The sequence below is a fragment of the Felis catus genome, chromosome A1 (genome assembly GCF_018350175.1).
Source record: "Felis catus isolate Fca126 chromosome A1, F.catus_Fca126_mat1.0, whole genome shotgun sequence".
NCBI lineage: Eukaryota > Metazoa > Chordata > Mammalia > Carnivora > Felidae > Felis > Felis catus.
In genome coordinates, this window is record NC_058368.1 from 233,204,974 (window position 1) to 233,219,807 (window position 14,834).

A 14,834-nucleotide genomic window follows, 5' to 3' on the forward strand; every position below is an offset into this window, starting at 1 on the left:
GGTGGAGGAAGGAGCCAGCAGCCAAGGAACCAGACAGCCTCAGGATGCTGGCAAAGGCCGGGAATGGATTCTCCCCCTGGAGCCTCCGGAGAGAAAAAGCCCAGCTGACCCCTCCACCATAGCGTGGTGTAACTGATTTTGGACCTCTGACCTCCAGAACCGTTACGATGATAAACTGCGCTGTTTGTAACAACTAAGCTGGGAGGAATTTGTTGCAGCACTCATAAGAAACTCATACAGCTTGCATTATCCCACTTCATCTTCGAGAAGCCCCTGTTAGGTCCACACCAAGCCCCTACTGTCCTTCTCACCTCATTCGAGTGCCATGCTTTTCTTTCACACATCTTACCCCCACGGCATCAGCAATTTTGTTCTGTTCTACCGCCAAAACCTGCCCAGAATTTGACCATTTCTCACCACATCCACTGCAGGCCATGGTCCATGTCTGGCACGGAATCAGATAAGATGCCTCCCTGCTGGTCTCCTTGCTCTCTACCAGACCCCCTGCAGTCCTTTAGGTAGAGTTCCCCACCCCTCCATACCACGTTGGTTTGCCTCTCAATCTTTGTCCCCTCCTGTCCCCCCACCCTAGGGCACTGGGATCATCTGGTTCCAGAAGTCAACAGTCAGCTTCCAGCTTTAGTGCCTGTGAGTTGGATTTTGCACCTCCCCCCCCCAATTTACAAATTGAAATCCCAATCCCCAGTCCCTCAGAATGGGACAGTGTTTGGAGACAGGTCTTTAAAAAGGTAAAGAGCAGAAATGAGATCATTAAAGTGGACGCCAATCCCACAGAATCCCTAGAAGAAGAAGGAGATTAGGACACAGACATGCACATAGGGAGGACACAGGGAGAAGACGGCCATCTACAAGTCAAGGAGAGAAGCCTCAGAAGAAACCAACCCCGAAGGCACCTTGATCTTTGACTTCTAGGCTCCAGAACTGTGAGAAAATACACTTCTGTAATTTAAGCTACCCAGTCGGTGGTACTTTGTTATGGCAGCCCTGGGAGACATCAGCACATTAGTCTCTCAGGTCTTTGTTCAAGAATCACCTTCTCAGTGTTGCCATTCTTGGACAAATTTTCACCCTCTTTGCTTCTGAATTTTCATACCTGTTTCCCTGATTTATGTGTCCTTGACGCTCAGGCATTACTTGGAGCCAGCTGCAGAGAGGAGAGTGCTGTCCCCCTCATCATGAACAACTCAGATGGTATCTATGACTGAGCTATCACTTTCTGGAAGCCAAGTATTGTCCACATGATTTACATAAATTATATCCCTTAACTTCCACAATATCTCTAGGAGGCAGAAACCCTGTTTACCCCACTTACGGATGAGGAGACTGAGGGTCATGGAGGTTGATTGTCTCACCCACAGTGGTACAGTCAGAATATCAAATGATCAAAAGTAAAAGCCACCCGAGACCGACAATTAATCCCGGAGTCCACCCGCTCATGAGTAAGGACAACCTGGGCAGGCCTCTGCACTTTGAGCCACATGTCCAGGTAAGACACAGAGCTCGAGTGGCAGAGAACGGTACTCCCCACAGGTAAGCTCACTACTAAGACAAGAAAAGGGAGGACCTCAGCCAGTGGTGACATTCTTCTTACTCACCAACCTAGTAATGTGATAAATCCTAAGGCAGGGAGAGGAAGGTAGGACAGAGGTCAGAGGGTTACACACATTGGGCTCTGCCCACAGAGAAGGAAACGTCAGGAGTGGGAAAGAACTTTTCCATCCTAACATCATCCTTCAAGGGCAAACCCAACCACTCCTCCTTCCAAAAGATAATTGACTCTCCAGGCAGAGTTCATCTTTCTTTCCTCTGCCTCTCTTACAGTATGGGCTCTCTAATGGAACGTGCTCTCTCTTATATGATAGACATTTGTGCAGCTATCCAATATTCCCTAGTAGATTATAGGCTCATGAGGAAAGTCTTCCTATCTGAGCCTTTTGTCTTGCTCTCGGTAGCTAACATTTTTCACTCATGTAGAGTCAAATCTTCATGACAAGCAAATAAATGATTGAAATTTGGAATACATATTAAGGAAAACAGATTGATATGTATTTATGTTAAACAGCTGGGCTCCCTTTCCCTTCTGACATGATGAACTTTGTTCTCAGGGTACTGAGTGCCACAGAAGAGCAAATCCTGGTTTAAATTCTCTTCATGCAGAAGGATACGAAACCAGGTTGGAATCTAACAACTCATGTTAATGGCTGAGACTGAATACACAGCCTTAGCATTTCAGATTAGCTCCTGGATTTCTAAAACAATGAACTAATTATTCAACGGTTAACAAACCAAATAGCATGAACTGGTCACAATTTCTGTAAGTATATTTGAATATTTTCTACTCTCGAATGTCTCCTTGTAGCCAATGTTGAAAACAATAAATTATTAATAGGACTGAAAATTTTCCACTGGAAGACAAGCATTCTAAATGCTTTCAATAACAAAAGTAAGTTATAGATTTGGCATTTGTAAATTCCAGCTTGAGGAACATCATTCATTTTTGTTGGGATGAGAACATTTTGAGTTAAAGGATTAAAAGTAACACTTTCTCTTCCAATTAGGGAAAGTCAGTTATTGGGATCATGAATCATCAGGCATCATTTTAGAGCACAGTGATATAAGAATGTAAACGAATTGAAATTCATAGCATTATTATTCCCCTTTGAAACATAATTTTGAAAAGGAAATAAATGCACTATTATTGATGGTAACAATTCTTTGTTGTAGTAACTGAATTAGAACTATCCACTTTATTTACCAGAAAAGACTCCTGTGGTCTTCCCTTGGGAGACCTCTCTTTGGGGCTCTCCCACACCCATGCACATTTCTAGAATGTGCCCATCATATCACCTCCACCAATTTGGCCGTCTCCCCTACATTAAACACTAAGACCCTTAAAAGAAGGAATGGCCACTTTCAACCAACATGGATTCTGGACAATGATGGGTATTTCAGGACTGATATTCTTTGTACTAAATAATGGCTCCCCATGGTTTTCACCCTTCCCAGACCACCTTTTGAAGCCTTAAACAATCCGGTCCCTCGTTCCTTTTCCAGCCTTAAGCTCCCAGCATTGTGTGAACCCTGAGACTGCAGAAAAGTCCCCTGCCCAGCTGTTCCCATGCCTGGGCTCATGCCCTTCCCCTCCCCAGTTCCCTCCAATGAAAGAGAACAGCCCTGTTTTGAATCAGCCAACTTTATGAATCCCAACAGTGAGAATTAACATTCCCCTCTGCCCACCCGTTATCTCTTCAATGGTTCCTTTGTTGCAGCATTATCTATTATAATGTGTTTTGTGTTTATAAATGAGCACGCCTTGGTATTCAGACACAACTGTAGGCTATTGAAGGTCAGGGACCATAGTCCCCGGCAATACCCACACAGTGCCTGACCCGTGAGGTGACATTTTAGAATTACTTCTTTAAGGCAATTTTCTCCATAAAGTAGTGTATTTACTGATAATACAGAAAGAATTATCTTGCTAACATTGGTATTCTCTGCTGTTAGAAGATCCAGCCAAAAACAATTTAGTTCTCACCACACACTATGTGGTTTTTTTAATGGATTTGGAGAAAAACATGTGAATAATCATCTTACTTTCTGAATGAAAATTCAAAATAACGCCAGAAGGCACCGGTGACAAATCAGTTTGAAAAAGTGAATTGGTGTTAAGAGGACAATACCCAAATCCAAGAATCTAATTTAAACACATTAAGTAAGTTTCAGTTTAATTATTGGTTATTACAGTTGAAGACAGGAAAAAAAAAAAGTTCTGGACAATCCTGGAATGTATCCAAAATGAAATCAACCCTTAAAGATGCCATTTAATCAAATCTGCAAATGCAAATGTGATGACCCCAGCACTGAGAAGCCCCCCATCCCGCCCCCCGCACTGAGGTTAATGCATTGCTAATCTCTCCCAAAATGATGGCATAGAAAGCATCTTCAGGGCTCAAAAATTAGTAAGCATGGTCCACTATCAACTCTCCAAAGCCCAGTTACGTGTTTGTACACTTTCAGAAAGCACCCCTGTATCCTCTGTTATCTTAAACACAGATGGGCCCTAGGGATGTAGACAGTCCTCCAAAAGGCAATTATTCTACCCACAGAAAGTAAAAAAACAGGAAGACTGCAAACAAATGGAGGCCCTTTGTTATGGACTGAACTGTGTTTCCACAAAGTTTGTATGTTGAATTCCTAACCCAATGTTTAAAAGGCCTTTAAAGAGGTAATTAAGTTAAGAGTTCCTAAGGATAGAGTCCTAAGCCAACATACCTGGTGTCCTTATAATAAGAGGAAGACACCCCAGAGATCGATCTCTCTCTCTCTCTCTCACTCTCTCTCTCATCCCCACCCCCAATACACAGAGAAGGCAGCATCAGAGAAACCAGCCCTGAAGGCACGCTGATCATGAACTTCTGGTCTCTAGGATTGTGAGAAAATTAATTTCTTTTGTTTAAGCCCCAAGTCTGTGGTGTTCTGCTGTGAAAACCCGAGCTGATTAATATCAGCCCGTTTCCTTTCATTCAAGTCTGTTTCACATCTCACCAATGTTGACGACCATCTTTCTGGGGAAAAAAAATATGAATTATCAGCAGTTGAAGGCCTAAAAATCAGTAGGTATTGCTAAGGAATCTGGGGGCCATGGTGCATATGGATATCTATGTGATATGAACATTGTTGGTTGGGCTGCGAATGTATTTTGTTCTACTGGGAGATTTGGGGTCACAAAGGGTTACTCTCTGAGGTCTAATGGTATACTGTTCATTGGGAAAAGTATAGCTTTGGCGTAGGTCACAGATAACCGACTTCAAATCCCAATCCTTATAGTTATGTGACCAGAGGCAATTTCCATAATTTCTCTGAGTGTCAGTTTTTCTCATTTCTACAAGGGAGAGAATTCCACCTCTCTTCATTGCTAAGAGAAATGTGACGATATGGTATTCAAAGTGTCTGGCAGGGAATCAATGCCATTTTTTGGTTTTCCTTGGCATTGCATAGGGTTCCAGGATACCAGAATTTCTCAAAGCTTCTCAGCAAGCAAACACAGTGATGGGAATTCTCACTTGTCTATGTTTTAGGGCGCTCAGAACATTCTTTTGGTGGTAGGGCCAAAAGACGAAATGAACTTTGATCAGGTCACTGTTATAAAAATTCCTGGACTTGACCACGAAAGAACTGGCTTCAAGACCAGGGTCTTTCACTTTCTATGGAACTTTAGGTGATCTCTTTACCTCTGACCTCAAGTTCCTCATCTATGAAATGGGAATAACTATCTCTTTTAACCGCACAGGTGTTCGTGGGATTCAAAGGTGATAAGCAAAAGCATATTGCAATTTGTTGAAAGAGAAACTGGGTTCCAAAAGAAAAGAATCATTGGATTTACATGGGAATTCAGACTACAGTGACTGAGGACTCTGGACCATGCATTCATTTAACCAATATCTACAGAAATGATTCCAGGCCCTGTGCCGGGCACAAAGTCTACGAGAGGATGAACGAGAGGAATTTGGCTCCTGCCTTCAAAGAACACTCCATCAAGGAAGCAAGACAGATATTACACCTGCAAGGAAACCAATACATATATTATTTTAAGCTATGATGAGTTCTAGAAACAGAAAGAATAAGCAGTCATGAAAAAGTATTTAGAGGATGGGGTGGGGTACTGATTTCAACTGAGGGTCAAGGTCAGCATCTCACTCCTGGGAGGACAGAGGAAAGGACAGAATCCTGGCCACTGTGATGTGAGGGGGATTGGACTCAGAGGGCAGGAAAGAAGTATATATTGGAGTCGGATACATTTTGTGGGTAGACTGGCCCGGTGGGTTTGCCTAAGCAAACAAAGGCAGCATGGCCGCCTCCCTTTATGGGGAAGGAAACAGTACAAGCAGGAGGAAGTAACACGAATCTTTTTGAATAAAAGTTTTGGCTGGACCAATGACTTTTGAAAATTATTGACAAGTCTGATCTGAAATGTGTTGAAAATTCTTCCTTTTTCTTACAGGAAGAGTAATGTAACTGCAAAAAATGAAGGCAAGGTATTGCTTGGGACTGGGAGAGAAAATTGGTTATGATTTTACTCAATATTAAGCAGTTTACCTTACCGTTTTGTTTCTCACATATTAATTGAGTATAATAATAAGACTTTGTGATTCTACTTCATCCTCAATATCACAAGTTGTTATTTGCCTCTGAAACTTCTCTAAAGTTTCACTATATGTGCCTTTCACGGAAGTGTTTCTATTTTCTTCCTTCAATTTAAGTCGCCATAATTATTTTTTTAATGTTTATTTATTTTTGAGAGAGAGAGAGAAAGAGAGCACACCCTAGCGGGGTGGGGAGCAGGGGGAGGGAGACAGAGGATCCTTAGGGGGCTCTGAACTGACAGTACGGAGCCCGACGCGGGGCTCGAAATCACGAACCGAGAGATCACGACCTGAGCCAATGAAGCTGGATGCCTAACCAACTGAGCCACCCAGGCGCCCCCGCCATAAGTATTTTAATTCTATCTCTACTTCTATTTTACATCCTATTTTTTTTTCTTTTTCTTTCATTTGCCTTTATGGGACGGATCTTATTAGTAGTGTATGAGAAACGGCAGGTTTTCATAACTTTAACGTCAACACAATAAAAATAACATTTTGACCATTTTTCCAAGGACAGAAGTTATAAAAGGAACTTTACACTGTAGATACGCCAATAAAACCAGATAGACTTTTCCAGTAAAATGCCAGCCATCAGAATCCTGAGTTACAATACTTTCAGGTTTCGATCATCGCCACATTTCAAGCTGTAATCCGCTCTTCATTATTAGTACCCTCTAAAATAGTTCTCTCTCAGTTTTATCTGCTCTCATAATACTCTGTTCTCAAGAGCTGGCAGGAAGGGAGGCTGCCTCTTCTCCCGCGAGGAGCTCGTAAGCTGTCTGTAATTCCTCACCCTCCAAATGATTTTCTTACAGCAAATGTTTCCATAAATTCCTTTCTTTTCAACTTATGAAATGATGGATTCATTTTGGAATGCATCTTTCATTCACCCGTGTGCCCATAAAAATAAATTATAGTTTATACCATCACATCGAGATAGTAATGTCACTATCTGTTGCTAGTATTAAATATCCTATTTATACCAAATCCATATGAAATAGACTGATAGCGACAACACCAGTAATGTTATGTATTTGCGTTAAGTCTCTTCTCCAGGCCTTGAAATGTGGCTAAAGTAATAAGTAATTAAGAGTCAACTTGCTCTAGGGAGACGAGTGATTTTCTACAATCCAATAACCTAATGAGAGCCCCTATGGTTCAGAGGGAGATGCTTCCAAATTCTCAAGAACTTTAACAGTGACTTTTCCGGGACACTAAGCCCTCCTTACGTGCCCTCTCCGGGAAGGAAAGACAGACCTGGAGTATAGATACTCCCAGCCTCTTTCATGTTTTCAAACTGGTCAGAGCCCACAGAACCTCAAGGCACTCTGCTTAGAGTCAACGATGTCAAACTAGTTTATCTTCTCTTTGGGCCTCTAAAAATCATGTGACCTTGAACACTGAGAAAATGGTAATTAAATAGCCTTGGTTCCACAGGTAGTATAAAATTATCCAAGGAAGTACTCTTCTCTATTATTTGACTTCATATGGAGCTGGCTGCATTTTGTAAAAAAAAAAAAAGGAAAGCTATAGATGTTATTTTCTTAGTTTTGGTCATGGTATATTAGCTGATTGCGAATCAACTCTCCCACTAAGAACAACCAGAAAGACCAGAAAAACATAAAAAGAACTATCTTTGTGTGTGTGTGTCTTTCTTCAACTCAAAGGCTCCTTTCTGATTTTCTCTGTTTTTAGTTTATGATACTAACCCTTGGTGTGTTTCTCTTCATATGAAGGGTATGTGGGAGGTATTGTGTACATCAGTCGATGGCTTGCTGGCTCCCATGAGTCTTTTAAAGTTTTAAGCTTTAACTACTCAAATATTGCCCGTCCTCTTTTGTCCTTTCCTCCTATTTTGGAGCCATAACTCAACATAGGTCACACCTTTTCAACATGTATGATGTATCTCCAAGACTCATGCCTCTATTTTCTAGGAGAAGGAGACTTCTCAACAGAAACAAAGGAGGCCAGGAGATCTGAAGGCGCAAGGTACAAATTATTGAAAGAAAATAAATGTCATTTTAGATGTATCTACCCATTAAGATTCCATTTATAAATGAAAGCAAAATGAAGATATTTTCAGGCAAATAAAACCCGGGAGAATTTGTAACCAGAAGACCCTCCCTTAAAAAAAATGATCCCAGAAGGAAGAATAAAGACAACAGGGGTAACAAAAAGCAGGAAGAATGATAAATATATGGATAAATATAAAGGAATATGGGCTTCATAAAATAGTGTTATTCTACTGACCTTGAAGCACCTAGAGAATAAAAATACAGGGCAACAAAAGCATAAAACATGAAAGGAGATCTACCCACGGTAGGAGAACGAACAGTGTTTTGAATAAATCATGATGGGTCAAGTGGATATTCACATGGAAAAAAATGTATTGGCTTAAACTTCATACCGTAGACAAAAATCAAGTCCAAGTAGATTCCAGATCTCAGTGACAGAGAAACAATAAAGCTTTTACAGAGTAATATGTAAGGATACATATATTTTTTTTTCAGTTTATACTTACATTCCAGTTTGTTAACATACAGTGTTACATTAGTCTCTGGTGTATATAGTGGATATAGTGATTCAACACTTCCATACAACACCCTGTGCTCGTCACGACAAGTACACTCCTCCATCCCCATTACTTATTTAACCCATCCCCCACCCACCTCCCCTCTGGACACCATCAGTTTGTTCTCTATAATTAAGAGTATTTTTCTGGGTTTGCCTCTCTCTCTTTTTCCCCTTTGCTTATTTGCTTCTTAACTCCCACATACGAGTGAAATCATGTAGTGTTTGTCTTTCTCTGACTGACTTATGTCACTTAGCGGAATACTCTCTAGCTCCATTCACGTTGTTGCAAATGGCAAGATTTTGTTCTTTTTATGACTAATATTCCAGTGTGTGTGTGTGTGTGTGTGTGTGTGTGTATTCCAACATTCCCCTTCAATTAGCTGTTGATTGGCCTCAGACTTGTATTAGCAATTATACATTCCTGCCTGTATTTTCATTCATCATTTCTTTCTTCTGCCTTGTTAACTGGAAGCAAGGATCAATACAGCTCAGGTGGTATGGACCACCTCTCAATTCCTAGGCACCCTGACCTATCAATTATCTTCTTCCTTGTGTATATTCAACCTCATCTTCTTCGTCTACTCATCAGCATTAAGAATTGCTCTGGGGCACCTGGGTGGCTCCGTCGGTTGACCGTCCGACATCAGCTCAGGTCATGATCTCATGATCCATGAGTTCGAGCCCCGCATCGGGCTCTGTGCTGACAGCTCGGAGCCTGGAGCCCGCTTCAGATTCTGTGTCTCCCTCTCTCTCTGACCCTCCCCCATTCATGCTCTCTCTCTGTCTCAAAAATAAACATTAAAAAAAAATTTTTTTTAAAAAGAATTGCTCAAGGAGGGGTGCCTGGATGGCTCAGTCAGTTGAGCGACTGACTTCAGCTCGGGTCATGATCTCACGGCTGGTGAGTTCGAGCCCCGTGTCGGGCTCTGTGCCGACCGCTCGGAGCCTGGAGCCTGCTTCGGGTTCTGTGTCTCCCTCTCACTCTCTGCCCCTCCCCCAGTCACATTCTGTCTCTGTCTCTCTCAAAAATAAATAAACATTAAAAAAAAAAAAAAAAGAAAAAAAGAATTGCTCAAGGATATCCTAAAAAATAAAGCTCTTGACACTGTATGTTCCTCCTTTACTCACAGGGTTCATTTTCTCCACTATAAACTTCCTTAAAATTCTGCTACTTTCGCTCTCTCACTTCCTCACCACCACCTCAACCCACTCCTTGACTCTCTCATCTCTCTCCCCCAAACATGTGGTTGAAACCCTGTCTGGAAGCACCCAGTGATCCCCCTATAGCTACATCCAGTGAATGTTTTCGGATCTTCCCCCTAAAGTTGATCCTGCTCCTTCGTTCACAATGTTAACAAGTAAATGACATCATGTTCTACCCCATTTGTCCTGCCAGAAACTGAGCAAGGGATAGTGTTGGCCTGCATCCCATAAGACAGTAGCTTTTCCGGTTTGCCACCTGCTCCGTATGGAATTCTGCTGTTCGCATGGAGACAGACGATGTAGATTAAATGCCAAACAAAATTTTAGGGCTTTCCAAATATATTCCCTACTACCCCCAAAATGTGCTAGTTTGCATTTCTACTAAAGGGAGATTGTTTCCATACGTTTGACATTACCTTTCCCTCTTGTCTTGATCAACATGGTGAGTAAAAAGTGGAGTTTTACACTGTGAATCCCAGTAGATACATATGACTGTGTTTTTGTACTTTCTGAATTCGCATTTCATTCTTTGTCCATCTTTCTATCATTTTGTCACCTCCTTGTTGGTTTGTAAAGTCTTTAAAATGGAAACAAATCTGTGAAAAGAGTTCGGTTGAAAAAGGAATGTACCCAGATCATATATTATTCTTAGTCTGTATCCTGCTATTGAGTTATATCTCCAAACTATAATCAAGTAAAAATACAATATCATCACTAATGTAATGTCAGCATCATCTTAGACCCAGCCTTGGGGCCGGGTAGGCAGAAGTAGGGCCATGAATTATGGTCTTTCTCAGACTGAGTGTTTTACTGGTTCATTCTAGGACAGACACTCCGTTGCTTCTCAATGAAGCTCGGAGTTATTGGTTATTGATTTCAGTCAGTCTTTGAGGCAAGGAGATTGTGGTCTCACTTTACAGTGAACTGGGAGGTGCTTCCAATCTCTCCCACTTGGGTGGACCTGTCCCTTTGATGAGTGTCCCTCTGTGCCTCCTGCTGGTCTCAGGTGGGGACAATATTGGATGGTGGGGGGCAGGCTGCAGAAATGAACATCAGGGCCGTCTCATCAGCCCCCGGTGCCCAAGACCGTCTAACATTTACGCTTCCTTTACAGTTACGTAATCTAAGTGCTAAAAAGCAATGATACGCAGAAATCTGCACTAAACAAGGGATAGTTTTCAGCTCTTGTCAGGTGGCTGCCCTCACCCCAGCTCCCTCCACCTGCTGTCTAGAAGAGGCCTCTGACCTCCAGCCTCCCTGCCTCCTCCCAGTCTTCCTGCCTCCACACTCCCTCCCAGTCCCCTACAAAGTCACCTGGGAAGCCTTCCCAAACCCTGACTTTGGTGCTATCACTCTACATGCCCTAACAAATAAGAGTCAATAGGGTCAGAATTGAGTTCAATTGTGGGGGAGTTCAGCTGATGTGGGAGAATTACGTGGTGGTGGTATGGAAAAACCCTCCCCGTCATCCAACACTGAGATCATTGGGTGTGGGAATATTTATATGCTATAGCAAAGGAAATTGGTTTTTTGATTTCCTTTACAGATTGATCATTGTTGGTACATAGAAATGTAAGTGATTTGAGGATATTGATTTTGTATCCTGCCACTTTGCTGAATTTGTGTATTAGTTCCAACAGGTGTGTGTGTGTGTGTGTGTGAGAGAGAGAGAGAGAGAGAGAGAGAGAGAGAGATCTTTAGGGCACACTTGCCTTTATTTTAATTTTTTTAAGTTTATTTATTTATTTTGAGAGAGAGAGAGAGAAAGCATGGGTCCGGGGGATTGGGCAGGGTGCAGAGAGAGTGGGAGAGAGGGAGAATCCCAAGCAGGCTCTGCACTGTCAGCACAGAGACTGACGCAGGGCTCGAACTCACAAACTGTGAGATCATGACCTGAGCCGAAGTCAGACGCTTAACCGACTGAGCCACCCAGGTGGCCCCAGGGCACACTGGCTTCTAAAGAGTTGGTTAGGGGCACCTGACTAGCTCAGTCAGGTAAGCATTCGACTTCAGCTTAGGTCATGATCTCATGGTTCATGGGTTCAAAGCCCCACATCAGGCTCTGTGCTGACAGCTCAGAGCCTGAAGCCTGCTTCACATTCTGTGTCTCCCTCTCTCTCTGCCCTCCTCTGCCTGCACTCTGTCTATCTCTCTCTCAAAAATAAATAGACATTCAAACAATTTTTAAAAGTAAAAAAATGAACAGTTGGTTAATGTAAAGCAAGGGGGAATTCACACCGTTGAAAATGTTAACCTTGCGTATTTCACTTCCGTGGGCACAGAGATGCAGCACCCACATCCCCCTTCAAGGAAGGTTGCTGCCCAGAGGCAGAGAGTGTGTTCGAAGGACACCTGCTGTGGTTCTAGGTCCTCTGAGGGTCCACCCCAGCATCAGGGCGCTGCCTCATCCACGGCCATGCCCTTCCCTGGGCACCCGCATCCAGGGAGGTGGTGAACACCCGGCCCATTCAGCCCGGGGCAGCATGACTGGGCCAGTTACCCCACTCCTAGGAGCCCTGCCAGGGCGGTGTGTTGGTCAGGCAGCAAAACATGTCACTCTTCCCTCTGTCCAATCCCAGACCCTCCCCTTTCCCTTCACAGGTGGTCACTCGGATGAACATCTTGTGTCTGAACATCATCTCAGCATCTGCCTCGGGAAACCCAAGTTGAGACAGTCGCTATTTTAAAAGGTGATTATTGTTGCGTTATCTGTCACTTTAAATTTTCCAGATAGTTTGACCAAAGTCCGTTTAGGTGACGGCCATCATTTAGGAGCCTGCAATCCACTGTTTAACTTTTTGAATGTTTATTTTCGAGAGAAAGCATGTGCAAGGCAGAGGAGGGGAAGAAAGAGGGAGACAGAGGATCCAAAGCAGGATCTGTGCTGACAGCAAGGAGCCCAACGCAGGGTTCGAACCTGTGAAGGAACAGCAAGATCATGACCTGAGCCCTGAGCCAAAGTCAGATGCTTAATCGACAGCCACCCAGGTGCCCTGCCTGCAATCCGTTCTTTAGAAACTTTGTACAAGAAACAGTTCCAAAGTAACAACTGTATTTGTTTTAACTCTTCATCCTTGTTTTCAGAGGAATGAATAAAGGTGACCTTGGGGTCCCGTTTACTTTTCCTTCTGAGTTGACATCAACCAGATGCAATCGTTCCAACACCGGCTCCTGGCAGCTTTCCTGAAAGGCTTAACCTCTCTGAAGGGTTACTTCATGTCTTGAACTGCTGTTTTAAATAAACCTGTCACTGGGGCGCCTGGGTGGCTCAGTCGGTCGAGCGTCCGACTTCCGCTTAGGTCATGATCTCACAGTTCGTGGGTTCGAGTCCTGCGTCGGGCTCTGTGCTGACCACTCAGAGCCTGGAGCCTGCTTCGGATTCTGTGTCTCCCTCTCTCTCTGCCCCTCCCCTGCTCCTGCTCTGTCTCTCTCTGTCTCAAAAATAAATAAAAACATTTAAAAAAAATTTTTTTTAAGAAATAAATCTGTTATTTAAGAGCCCCACCCCACCCCTGCCCACCAGAAGTCAACATGGCTTAAATAGCTTTTCTTTCAGGTCTTTTCAGGGTTTTAACATTTTTGTGTTCGCCATTTACTCATTGTCCAGCTTCATGCCCTTCTGTTTTTTTATTTTGCACGTTTCTCTCTTCCCGTGAGCTTTGACAGCAAGGGAAGAGTCAGGACACAGAATCCCCTCCCTCAGACGTGGCACGTTCTGCCTCCACAGCCTAGAGAAGGCGTGAGTGTCGGTAAAGAGAGAAGGCACACTCTGTGTGTCCCACATGGTTTCCAGTAAGATCCACTCTGGTCCATCATAAGAGTGAAACCCGTGCATGATTCTCCCACGGTGGGGGCACAATCCGTGTGGTCAGATTGCACTGATGACTTAAGATAACAACATGCAACATGTGCAAAGTCTCCTATTCATACAAATCAGCTCATTTAGATCTCATGAACTCCGCTGGCTGGTTCCAGTAGCAGGGGAGGGCTGGGGGTTAGACATTTACTGTCTCCAACGGCAATTGCCCAAATTTACAAATCAGGCAAAATTGGCCTCCGTTTCATGCTTCAATTATCAGTGTTCACTGATCCTTGCAATTTTCCAATAACAGGGCAACATAGCAAGTCATCAGATCCAGCCATAAGCCCATAAAGAAAACCTCCAGGGTGTTAGTTCTAATTCGGGCACTTACACAACTTTCCTGGGAAAATGTTAACATCATCTTTCCTCTGTTTTTACTTTTTAAAAAAAATGGAATGAGGAGAACAGTATCCTATTCTGATATTTTAAAAAAGTTGTCCAACATCAAGTCCTATTGCCCGGTGATCAAATTCCAAAATAAAACAAGATAACCATGTGCCTGTGTGTGTGTGTGTGTGTGTGTGTGTGTGTATGGGTTACTTTTTCTAATTTTCTTTCAGAAGTGCCCATGGCCCCATTCTTGTTGGCGTCTTTCGTGGTGTTTACTAAGACTCCTGGTATTCCATTTTTCCTTGGAATAATTCCGACTCAGTATCGCTTACGGTTGTTCTTCAGCTAAAAGTAACATAAGCTTGATGAAGTTAATTCTCTAATCCCCTTTCCTTCAGATAAATGAAGTTTAGAGGTATACGTATTCTGAATGGAAAGAGTATCTCCAAACTGTCCCCCAGGCCACCAAGCTCCTCCCACTCCCTGCCTTACCATCCTTAATGCATGGCTCTTCTCCTCATGCTCACATGATGGTTGCTGTGCCTCTAGAAACCACATCTGCATTCCAGGCAGCAACATTGAGAGGGAGGGCCAAACACTGTACCGGCTAAGCCTTTTCCCTTTTTCTCAGACAAAACAGTGGTTTCCTTAAAAGTCCCACCCAGGACCGAACGCCCGGGGGGCTCAGTCGGCTGAACGTG